Below are 12189 nucleotides of genomic sequence, written 5' to 3' on the forward strand. Positions count from 1 at the left end.
TCTCTGATGCCCCCTGCTGGCCGCAGCCCGGTACTGCAGCAGAGGAGCTACGCATGCGCAGATGTGGCGTGCCCGGCAAAAAGATGGCGGCGCCCGGCAGAAAAATGGCGCCACAGACTTCAGAAGAGCAGGACGTGATTGGCTGCCTGCGTTACACGTGATAAAGACTGCCCCGTGCGAGCTGATTGGTCAGGGCAGTTCACGTGACGAAAAGCGGGGGGGGGGCGGCTTCTGGCGTTGTTCGCGCATGCGCAGTGGCTTTTTAACGATTTTCCTCGTTTTTTCTTGTTTTTTCTCGCAGTTTCCGCTTTTTCTCTCCTGCCCCTCTCCCCGCGCGTGGGCGGGAATGCCTCGGGGCTGACGCGGTGCCTCGGTGCCCCGTTCACCCCTCTCCGTCCCGTGTCTGCCTGCGCATGCGTGTCCCTGCCCTCCGGCTGCTCGCCCCGGGCTCCTCGGGCGTGTCCCCGCCCCGCCGGTGCCGGCTCCGCTCGGAGGGCGGGCAGCGCGCGCTGGCAGCCCCGGCGGCTGCACCGCCGCGCGGTCCCTGGTCCTGGCGCCCGGGCGGGACAATGACCCGGGCGCTGCCGCTCGGTGCTTTTGTGGGGACGTTTTGTTGCTGTTTCTCCTCCCGCCCCCCCGCGCGGAGGTCTCTGCTGCCACCCTGTGTCCAAAGCGCGGTACTGCAGCCGCCGGGGCAGCCCGCGCTTGTGCCGGCGCCGCGGGCGGCACCTGCTGGCGAGAGTCGGGCAGTGCAGCTGCCGGGCTGCGCATGCGCGGCAGCGTCCGGCGAGGCCTCCCCTCGGTGGGCGGGGCCCCGCCCCTCGCCCGGCCCCCGTGGCGCGCGGCCCGAGCCGAGAGACGTGGCGGCGCGTCCCGCCGGGCCCGCGGGGCTGGGCCGGGAGGTCGGTTGTCCCGGGGCGGGGAGAGAGGGTGCGGGGCCGGGCTCGGGGCTGCGGGGCCCAGGGGAGGGTGCCGAGCGGGGGCGGGGGGGGAACGCAGCGCGGGGAGGCGGCGGGAGCGGCGGGGGGGTGAAAACTGCTTGAGACCCTCGGGGTGCGAGTGTTGTTAGAAGCGGCCGAGTTGAGCTTCGGTCTTTGTTGTTTCAGTCTTCACTAACGGGCTTGACACAAGTGCGAGTGATTGGTGGCACGTGAAGGCTGAGGATTCGTTCTGCTGCTGGTGCCTGTTCAGCTGCTGTTTTCCGTTGCCTGAGAAAAGGCGAGGAGAGCTGCGTTCCTGCAGAGGCCACTGCAGAGGTTTGTTTCCCTTTCCTTTATATCGATTCAAAGAAAGTTAAATTTGTCTGTTGTGTATTTGCAAGTTCTTTGCTTTACGGGCACGTGTAGGACGTGTTCCCACTGCTTCCCCAGCACATGCAGGGCAAAGAAGTGTCAATGTGCTCAGTCCATAGTCGACCAACTGCAATGTTGTTTGACATAATTTTGGGAGCACCTGACCTTCTTCCATGGGTAGGAAGGGTTGAAACCATAAGAACATGGTCTGCTGTAGTCCCAGGGACACCTGTGTGTCAGAAGGAATACTGTGTAGGAGGTGATCATGCAAGTCCCTTTCACAATTATTAGAGAATTTTAACAAAAAAAAGTGGAATAACAGAGCAGATTTTTGTGAATGAAAGGTGACAACTCTGAACTGTAACTGAACAAGGATAATGCAACATCAGTGTCAGATATTGCTGTAAGTGTCTTACAAGAGAGCAGGAAGGGCCTCTTTGGATTCTGTATTCAGACACCTGCTGTGTAAGGTATCCATCATAATCTTGTTAAACTCATATATATTCTGGTATGAGTAATTTTAAATTATATCAAAATGAACAAGACTTAAAATCAGTCTGTTTCTCCTCAAAATCTGGCTGCATAAAAGTTACTTTTCCGTAGCTAGTTAGTCAGAAAAAAGAAGTAGACATTAAAAGTGATAGTTAATTCAGTTGATTTTAAGTTTTCATGCGTTGCACAGTAAGTTTCAAGCATCCATTTCTAGCCACTGATTTCTAGTTTGAGCCTTGTAGATTAAATTTCAACAACAACAAAAAAACAACCCAGAATTAAATAGAAGGTAATATTTATTGGGTGGTTCCTGGACAAGACTGGACATATGAGTGTATTCAAAAGCGTGTTCTCTGGGCTTCTTTTTCCTAAAATCTCAGTTTCCTGAATATTCTATTTCTTCATAGCAGTGGCTTTCATCACTAGGCTTTCATCACACCTTCATATGCTGGGCAGAGAAAGTGCTGTAGCTGACCATAGAGTTTAGAGATGCAGTGTGTGATGTTGATCTCTGGCTCCGAGTGTGAGCTTCTGTCATTCCAGGTGGTAGCTCACAGGGAGGTATTTTGTGTGTCTCAGCACCCATAGCACAGGTGCATCACAATAGTCATGGATCTGGATTGCAGGTAGTAAGTAGCTGAGATTTGACTGTAGTTAAAAGGAAAAGTAAAAAGCAAAGCTGTCTTGAAAATGCGACTGATTGTGAACTCTGTCATCGCTGCTACTTCAGGGCTTCACTTGCTTGTGCTTTTGTTAATATTTTCCGTGCTCTGCTTTATTTCTTCTTTTCGTTAAGGTTTACCTTTATGTGCTGTTTTCCTTTTCCATTAAGAAGACCTGATAGTTGAAAAATCATCTGTCAGTTTTTTCAGTTTCTAGTGTCATGTACTGGAGAAAGTGAGGGGAGATATTTTTCCAGGTCTGGTGTGTCAAGTATTGGTTTTGCTCAGTTGTTCACTGGCATCAAGAAGAACCAATCCTGTATTTCCTTACCTTTATCTCATCTCCTTTATGGATTCTATGCTCAAATAGGCCTAAAATTCCATATTAAACCCACGCAGTTTAGACATACTAAATACCAGTTCTCATCTGTGAATCAAGATCAAAATAGCATTTCCAATTGATTGTGACTAAAATCTTAAAAATTTCCTCACATGTGTCTGAAGGCTGTGCTGCTTCTGCTCAAGATCTTCTGAAATAATTGTCTAATCTTTATAGAACCTTTGACAAAAATCTGATTTCCAAGACATTATGGGCAAGCGAAAAGGAAGTGGGCTTTTCTACAGGTCTATTTTATCTGGATTGCGTGAGTTAATGTCTTTCAAAATTAAGCATAACTATTTGCTTTCAGTTACTGAGATTGTCTACTGCCTCTAGGCTTGGAATCTGGGACCCACCAGAGTTTTCACTCAAATTGCTGTATAGCATAGATAAATTCAGAAAATTAAGCAGGTGCTTAAATGAGGCAAATAAACAGGCCTAGTAATTGCTCTCTTTGGTTTAAGCCAAAGACTTTTTCATACTTTATGTGCTTCCTCCTGTGAGCCACAATGCAAAGATTTCAAGTGCAAAATTCTGAAATGTAGTAATTCCAGAGTGAAAACCTCAAGACACATGCAAATATTACCACATCTGAGAGGAAATGGAGAGAAATTACAGTTTTCTTTACAAGTTGCAAATGTTCCAAAAACTCGGGGATGTTTATCACTAAATATTAAACTAGAGTTTTGAATTTACAAATGCAAAAGTTGTTATAAATGAGCTATGCCTGCTGACTTTTTTTTGTTTGTTTGTTTTTTTAAGGAATTATATTTTATTTGGTATTTCATCTTAAGGTCTCCAAATAGAGTACTGACAAGAGTCATCTCTTCCTTTGCTGTGTGATTACATAGTATGGAGCAACCTCATTAAGGTCTATTTTCTACGAAAGTACAGTACAAATTTGCTGCAACAGTGCTTTCAGCTTGAATTAAAGTTTATTCAAGATACATAAGACACTGTGCATAACATCTCCTTACATTAATTAACAAAGTCACCTGATGAAAGTTAAGCACATTTGCAATTGATACCCTGAAGACAGGTAGGTGCATTCTGGAAGTGAGGTCCAGAAGTGTTTTACTTAATCTTCTTGGCCTTTAAAATAGTATTTAAAAAATACGCCAAGCATCCTAAACATTGTCTCAAGGAAAAAAGCCAAGAAGTAAGAGAATCTGAAACTCAAAAGACAAGTGAAAATGGTGTTTTTAATAACCATTACGCTTCCACATTGCATTAAGGTGCCACTTAGGTTCCCTGTCGTGATGATGGTCATCCTATAGACATCAGAATACACGTGTTAAAATTCTGCCTTAGTGTTTCATTAAAAAAAAATAAATTAAAAAAAAATATCTGTATCTAACGAATTTAAACCTGAAAGTGACACTTCTTGTAGTAGGATCATATGGTCTTGAATATATGGTCTGTTAACTGATATAGATGCTGATATATATGCTTTACAGCAATGGTATGTAGTAAATGCAGTCATAACTTCTTTTATATGGAAAATCTTAACACTTAATATTATGTTGTCCCAGTAATAGAAATATAATTGTGAGGAAGGAGATCCAGCTGAAACAGAGATTCCTCTCATAGCGTCAGGAGAGCCAGTTGCCTGGGCTGGCATATAAACTGAACTCCAGGGGTTTTTTGGTTTTTTGTAACATGCCCTGCTGATACTAATTGTATGGTAGGCCTTTCAGTTTCTTCACATCATGCACAAAATTTCAGCACTATCAGAGGATACATAGTGGTGAAGCTGATTAATTACAAACAGAATACAAAAATTATCATCATTGAAAACTGATGTGTACACAGCTGGTTTGTTCCACATTTACATTCTTCATCAGAGACTTCTGATGCAACAAAGATGAAGTATAGAGAGTTTTTTGGAGTTAGTATTGTGCAAGTTTAAAACTTCAAGCTATTCAATGTAATCACATATATGAGGGAATAATTTTAATTCATTAATTGAATAATGAAATAGTAAACTACTGTGTTACATGCCCAGATTGTTAAGTTAAATTTGATCAGAATATATCTATCAAATCTATCTATCAAATCTATCTACACCAAATGCCAGTTATACTTTCAGTAATATGTAAGAAGACTTTTAGACTTGAAATGAACAAATGTGATCAGAATCAGCTTGAAGATTGCTTAGTGACCCATTCAGTTGTGTGATGATGTGGTTGCTTCTAATTTCACTTTGGAAAACAGGCTTGTGAAAGGTTACTTGTGATCACATGCAGGTTGTAGTGCATTAATTTTTTTTTATCCTGTTATATGTATTCATAAAATGCTTTCGTTTCTTTGAAGGATCTAATTGATACATCTGTGCAGCAGAGCTATATGAAATTCTGAAATACCTGTACCAGTGCCAGTTAGTTACTTCTCATTATTGTGGGCAAAATGATGGTTGCACACGTAATTGAAACTGCTTCATATATTTTATTATCTACACTTACTTGCAGTTGCTTCTAAGTTGTTCCAAGTTGCACCATGCAACTTTAAAAAGGAACACTTTTGAAAATAAAATTGGCACTACTACAGCCAAAACAGCCTATTTCAAAGCAAAGAATGGAATCATTCTAGATCTATGTCCTTGTTAAAACACATTTTAAAACACGATGGTAGCTTAATGTGCTAAATGAAGTGAATTTGTCCTAACACAGGAGAACTCATTGCAAAGGAACTTTTCTAAGTAGTTAATTTGCATGGATTGAGAACATAATACAGATGCAGGTCATGGTCCCAGCAGAAGATAGATGCAGAAGCTAGTCCTTTCTTTGATCTGCTCTGTTGCCTTAGGGAAAAGTTCAGTGGTTGAGGAGTCAACAAACACACCCTTTTAAGTATAGTTGTAGCTTTTTCATCTACTTGATGTTAATATTTGACATAGATCTGTTTTCTCTGCATAGTCTGTCTTCTCTGTCATAGCAAACACGTGCTGTTGTCTGTCGTGTATCTAATGCTTCTTTTGCTAAAAGTACAGAAGTAAAAAGCAATGACACTGTCACAGAAGAAGCAAGAGGATTTTGAGAGTTGTCGGCTGAGACTGACTACCTGAGGTTGTTTCACTTTTGTTGTAAAAAAAAAAAAAAGACGGTGTCACTTTTTGTAGTTGCCTGTGCCTGCAACTTCCTCTTTTCCTCATGTTTTATACCATAAGATTAGATGGAATTCCATGACTTAGAGCTGGGGCCAGCCAGGTCATGCCCACTGTCTTAGAAGTAGGAGTAATGCCAAATTGGGGATAAAACAGGAGCATGCACAGTGTGCAGCACCAAGTGAGGAAATAATTAGTGGCTGCCTAATGTTGGGCTGACTTAGCCAAGGGCGCATCTACTCATGCAACCTTCTTTTATCTCTTCAATGCAGATACTGAATTGATGAATGAAAAAGCTGAACAAACTAGAAAAGTGTATGTCTGGAGATTTGCCTCTTGACAAACTTCAACAAGAGTTATTTCTTTGTCTATGCACTGAGGAGAAGAACAACATATCAAGTGCCTTTGAGTAACTGAAGTTTTTGTCTGGAGATAGCACGAGGTTTCTCCATGTCGCTGTTGAAGCTAAAGCTGTGATCTCTGTCTCAGCTATATTTTGTCACTAAGAGATAACTGGGAGGCTGCACAACATTTCAGATAAAATGTTGGGTGTGGAAACCTATTCTCATCAAATAAGTATTATTCTTTTAATTTTCCTGTTACCTCAGAAAGGAATTTCTTAGGGTTATAGTGCACGTACTTGGCTGTGCTGCCCGTACTGGCTGGCTTGAATGTGCTGCTTCTCACAGGCAGAACTAGAGATGGGGACTGATTTCTTGCATTCCTTCACAGAGCAACAAGCTGGTGAATCACAGGTAAAAAGTACGTGTTAATTGAGTGACGATGACAGCTGCTGAATTAGAAGAGGTTTGCATCAAAGCTCTGAGGCCTACAATTTTTGGTGCACCTTCAAAAAAGATGCACAGTGTTACTTATTGAGAGCCTTGAGGTTTCAAGCTAAGGCACTCGAGTGTATGTGAAGGACTGTTTCTTCTCTGTGTGTGTGCATGCAGAATCACTTCTGCAATGACTCGTCTCTGTTTGCTTTGCATGATTGCTGTGTGATCCGAGATGCAGAATGGAAGACAAAGGGAGTGAGGATTTAGAGAAGTTCCCTTTTTAGAGTTAGGCTGGCATCTGGGGAAGCTGGGTGGCATTCCTTTTTCTGACAGATTTGGAGGGGACAGCACCTAAGAGAAAGAATGTAACGTGAAGGTTAGCACTGACTGAAAGATGGCACAAGCAAGTCTGAGTTTGGTATCACACAGCTTTTAAGTGACCAGTGCTGCAATAATGTTAATTAAGTATGTGTAGAAGGGCTGGATTGCTAGTTAAAGGCAGATTTTGCATTTAAAATACATTATATATTTCAGCTGAAGAAAACCATAAGGAATATGTTTTCTTATGTTTTGTGACAGGTTAGAATCACTGAGTTAAAATGCCTATAGAGTGCAAATTCTGACTGGTTTTAATATTAGGCTGTGTTTTTTTCATTTTCTGTTTTACAGTGTTATGTGGGAACCAATGGGAGGCGGTAAAAAGATTATTTTGCTGGCTGATAATAACATATTATTGTGGGATTTGCAGGAAAGTTCAGCCGAAGCTGTGGTAAGATTTTTTTTTTTCTACAACAAATCATGATAGATTGACTATAGTACAAACAGTTGCATTCCCTAGCCTAGAATTTACTAACTTTTTTGCTACTCAGAAATATCTTAAGGCCTTTAATGCTGGTGGGGAAAATGAAATACCCTATCAGTTGTCTTGAATACAAGTGTTTAAGAGAAGGAAACTTGGTGTTTTTGTATCTGTTGCTAGTGGTTATTTTTTCTTTTTCTAGAGCTGCCTGTGCTTTCCTACTGGATTTAAAGTAACTAATCCAAAGTAAAGCAATGCTAATTTGATAAATGTATATGAGAAAAAAAATTGTAGTAGCCTTTGGCTTTACTGATTGAATTTAGATAATAGTATATGAATTCACGTTGGTTAATACCATGCAGCCCTCAGTTTAGTTTATAGTCCTTGTTGCATGTGTAAGTATAATATAAATTTCTCTATTTACTGTGCACTGCTTTAAGCTCTCTGTATTAGTTTAATCTAGTGCCATAGTTTGCATTCAGATTATTTTGCTGATTGTTAAAACCTTCTTATTCAGGAACAGATATAAAAATACGTCATTGGCATAGATTTCTGTTTGATTATGCTACCTCTTATGGATAAACAAAGAAGTCTGCTTATTTCAGTATAATGACATAGATTGTATATAGAAAACTTCAGATGTTTCTTTATAGAGTCATTGAGGTCAGTATCTGTCCTACAAAGGGAAACCAGTTATGTCAAGGACATTATTATTCAGATGATGGCTTGTCACTTCTTGAATTAAATCCTCATTGTTCAGGGTTAGTTTCTTTTCTTGGATGCTACAGAATCACATTTTTCAACTGGCAGTTGCTTAAAGAGTCAACACGTGTGTGTAAACTCTTCCCTGTTGTACCATCTGACTGTATGCACATAGATGAAGTCTTGAATTATTATTATTATTTTGCATAGTGTCCATCTAATGTGATGTAGTTTATACTTTGTTCGTAATGAAGCCCTTGGGGTTCCTTCACTAGATGAGGAAACCTCAGCTTTTGTTTTCACATGGTTCTTCAATCAGTGTTATACTACCTTCCAAGGCTTCTTCAAAGTAGGTTTGTTTTGTTTTAATCAAATTGATACTGAGAGTTTCTGAAGGCCTCTAGGAGCCTGCCTGTAGCATTGTATCCAGTGGATTTGCATGACTCTTCTATTAGTATTTCTGTTCTAATGCCTGCATAACACATTGGCTTCTCAGCCTTCTGCACCAGCAATTTTGAGTTACTCTTAGGCAATATTTGCTTCATCACCAAGTCAGTGACCACTCTTAAAGTGAAGTTTAATAGTGAAAGTTCATGAAATCTTGACTCGGGAATCTTGTCTCTATGCAGCCAGGTGTGTCTCTTCTAAAATGACTGGTATTGTTGCATTCCTGTTGAATTTTTGTCTGCAACAAGTATGTCTCCAACGTGTGGTGGGTTCCTGAGTTAAGCAGAGCACAGCTGAACAAGACTCTGAGAAAAGCATGAGCATCACTTTAAAATGCCTGCTGTAGACTTTCTAATAATTAAAATGATGACAACGTAAAGTGCGGTATCATAGGCTTTTTTCAGGCCTCGATTCAACTGCTGTGTATTTCTGAAATGTTTGAAGATTACCTCCTTCCTAGGAGATTAACTCCCTGTCAGAATCCATAGAAGGCTGGAGAACAAAACCTTTTGTTCTGTAGCAGTTTTATATTTACAAAAATGATACAGGACTGACAGTTACAGGAAGTGATGAGAAAGAAAATAAGAAATATTTGATTACTGAGATGGGTTTCTGCTTAAAGAAACAATCAAAACATGATAACTCCACCCCATCTTTAATGCTGTCGTGTTTGGAATGTGGGAGACAAATCTGTGAGGACAAGTTGGTTAGAAACAGGTAGCATTGGTAGGGGTAAGCAATAAATATGTTTTCCATTTGGTTATCACTGTGTACAAGGAGTGTTTAGCCAATAAGCTGCTGGTGAAATAGTGATCTCTTTCTGTGTATATCCTCTTTATAATGGATTGTTGAATTGAAAATATGTTAAAACCCTAAAAAGCACGTCTTGTATTTTAATGCTTTTTGATTGGAGTGTAAAAACACCCTTTTCTGGGATATTAATAAAGAGGACCTTTTTTGCCTTGGACACAGGTACAGAAAAGCCTGCAGGAAAAAAAAACAAAACAACAAACCCAAAACATTTAAAATACCAACTCTCCCCAGCATTAAAAGGGGATAAATATATAAAAAAGAAAAAGAGAGGTTTCCTGAAGAGAGACCATGGGAAGGGTTCACAGTTCAGTTCCTTTGGAGGTTATAGCTGATCATACAAGGTGTCAGTTGGTGCTACGCAGAAAATTCTGGCCAGGATATGTCCATTTGCTTTATATGCAGGGAGATTATTTAAATGATAAGAAAGATTGTGTGTGTTGTTCATTAGGATAAAAGGTTGTGTGTTTTTGGCATGTCTTGCCCCCACGTGATGTCTTGTCACCTAACATGCTAGGTGAGGTGCCAAGGGGATGCTTTGGTTCTAGCAGACAGTGACAAAGCAGTAAGTAGCTCGTTAACTTAGGTGTTTTGTAGGGACTGGGAAGAGAAAAAAATCTTTACAGAATATGTACATTGCTGTAGACTTAGAAGTGAAATGACCGTGTGTGCGTACACGTCCTTTTGACTGACTAAACCAGTGGCCTAGGATTAAGATAATATAAGTGTCAGCGTGTTTTAGTTTTTTCCCTTTTTGTAAAAAAACATTATGGTGTTCAAGATGAACAACATCATCATTATTAACTAAAAGTAGGATATGGTCCACTGTGTCTGTATCAGGTGACAGAAGTAAGGAGGTATTCATCACAGTGGTACAACACTGGTCTTCCTGTTTGTAGAACACATTTCAAGAGCTTGTTTTTCGATAGGTGTGCATTATGGGCAATATTAATTTTAATGGCAAGAGGTAAACCAAATTATATTCTTCCTGCACTTTTCATCTTTGAAAAAGCTCACGTAAAACTCAGTTGTAGTATTGGTGAAAAACTGAAAATGTCTTGAAAATTTTCCATAGCCCAAAATCTCTGTTTGCTTACTGATCAAAACTTGAGAGACTTAATTGGTGCATCTCCTCTCTCTGCCTGGGAGTTACAAGTCACATGCTTTAATTAGAATTAGCCTGAAGAATTTTAGGATTCCTGATATATTCAGAGCTTTATTACTTTGTAACAAAACTACTGGTTTATTCATTCCCTGAAATACCTGGTCAACCTGTCATAGGAAGCATTTACTAACCATAACTTCTGTACAGCACTGTGGGGTTTTTTCTTGCCTTTTCAATGTATTTTGCTAACTTGTTTCTTCATTACAGTATTACATACAGGGATATTTTCCTGTATTTGCATTAAGACAAGCTTCTCCTGTCCTCTTGATCACTCTCTTGATTACTGTTTTGAAGGCATTACCTTCTGGGGTGAAACCAATCTTCTGCTCACTGCATCATCAGTACCTTTTGCAACTCAATTGGCTATTCTTTGCCATTTATAATCATGAGCTGAACCCCAGAGAAGCCCAACAAATCCACAAGGTCTGGATGCTTCTGTTGAAGAGGTGACAGTTAATAGTATAGAAACTTTAGGTCAGATGTTGATGAATCACTAGAACTCTTCCTTGGGTAATGCATTGTGTTTGGAACGGAAAATTTGTGCAACAGAATGAAATTGAGATGGTAAAATGTAGATATTTTCCTGTTTGCCTCATGTTTTCACAAAGGAGAAGAGTAGAGAGGTGGTTTTGATAGGTTTTATGCAAATGAAAAATTAGATTCCTTTTAGATTCCTGTCCCTTCTGGAATTCTTAAGCAGCATTTAACTTTTATAAGTGTTCTTAATTCAGAAACTAGAAACATATACGACAGTGTCATTCCAGGCAAGAAGAAAGATGTTGTGGGGAACATTTCACAGTCTATCTGGATAAAAGAAACATACCCAAATATAGGAGGATGTTAGGAGTAAGCATGAGATGCTTTCCTGGCAAGATGGCTGCTATTTCTCAAGGAAATAGATTGTGGAATTTAGTGAACTTTGTAGAGTGCCACATAATTAGTACAACTAGAATAAGCAGATCAATTAAAATAGGGCAATGAGAGACTTGCTTCCCCTCCAGGTCCAAGTGTTTCCCGGTGCTTGAGGGACCTGCAACAGAACCTGAGCTTTCCTATTGCATTGATTGAGGAGCTGCATAACACTTAGAGCCTGGTGTAGGTTGGCTTCTTCTGCTAAGAAGCCATTTCTTCACAAAATGCTTTTCTTTGTCTAAGATGGAGACATACAAGTAGTGGTGACCAGATCTGTGCTTGAAAATGGACTTGATGGAAAGTACCAAACTTCTCTTTTGTTGCAATCCGTAATGATTTTTTTGGCCTCAAATGTTTTTTTTGTGCTGCTTCTCAAACACACTTTCCCAGCCTTTTTTTAATAATTTAAGCAGACATTGAAAGAAAAACCAGCACTCAGAATATTGATGGAAAAAGAATAGGATCATCCTCTAGGAAAGCTGGAAACACTGTGGTTCATAAGTTGGATTTTTTTGTGGAGTAAAACCTGGCCATGTTGGGCAAGCCTCATGGAAATACCCCTGCTTTTCTAGGAACTTGCTGCAGAAATCTCAAGGCAGACTGACCATGACAACTTAAGCAGACACCAGAAAAGGTAACATGCATAA

The 12189-nt window shown here is 40.5% G+C and overlaps 1 long non-coding RNA gene across 5 annotated transcripts in view; it reads left to right on the forward strand.

Annotated features, from left to right (window-relative positions):
• The first annotated feature begins 778 nt into the window (after positions 1–778).
• The window catches only part of LOC127396356 (uncharacterized), a 29354-nt gene continuing 17943 nt past the window's right edge, over positions 779–12189 (forward strand). For 2 of the 5 annotated variants that reach the window (XR_007891981.1, XR_007891984.1), the window contains exons 1-4: positions 781–902; positions 1107–1256; positions 6201–6683; positions 7377–7476. This is a non-coding gene — a long non-coding RNA (uncharacterized LOC127396356). Of the gene's footprint in view, positions 903–1106; positions 1257–3002; positions 3091–6200; positions 6684–7376; positions 7477–12114; positions 12177–12189 lie in introns of all 5 variants that reach the window. The other 3 variants (XR_007891982.1, XR_007891979.1, XR_007891985.1) reach the window with 3 other exon arrangements.

Source organism: Apus apus, unplaced genomic scaffold (assembly GCF_020740795.1).
Source record: "Apus apus isolate bApuApu2 unplaced genomic scaffold, bApuApu2.pri.cur manual_scaffold_87_ctg1, whole genome shotgun sequence".
In the NCBI taxonomy this organism is placed as follows: domain Eukaryota; kingdom Metazoa; phylum Chordata; class Aves; order Apodiformes; family Apodidae; genus Apus; species Apus apus.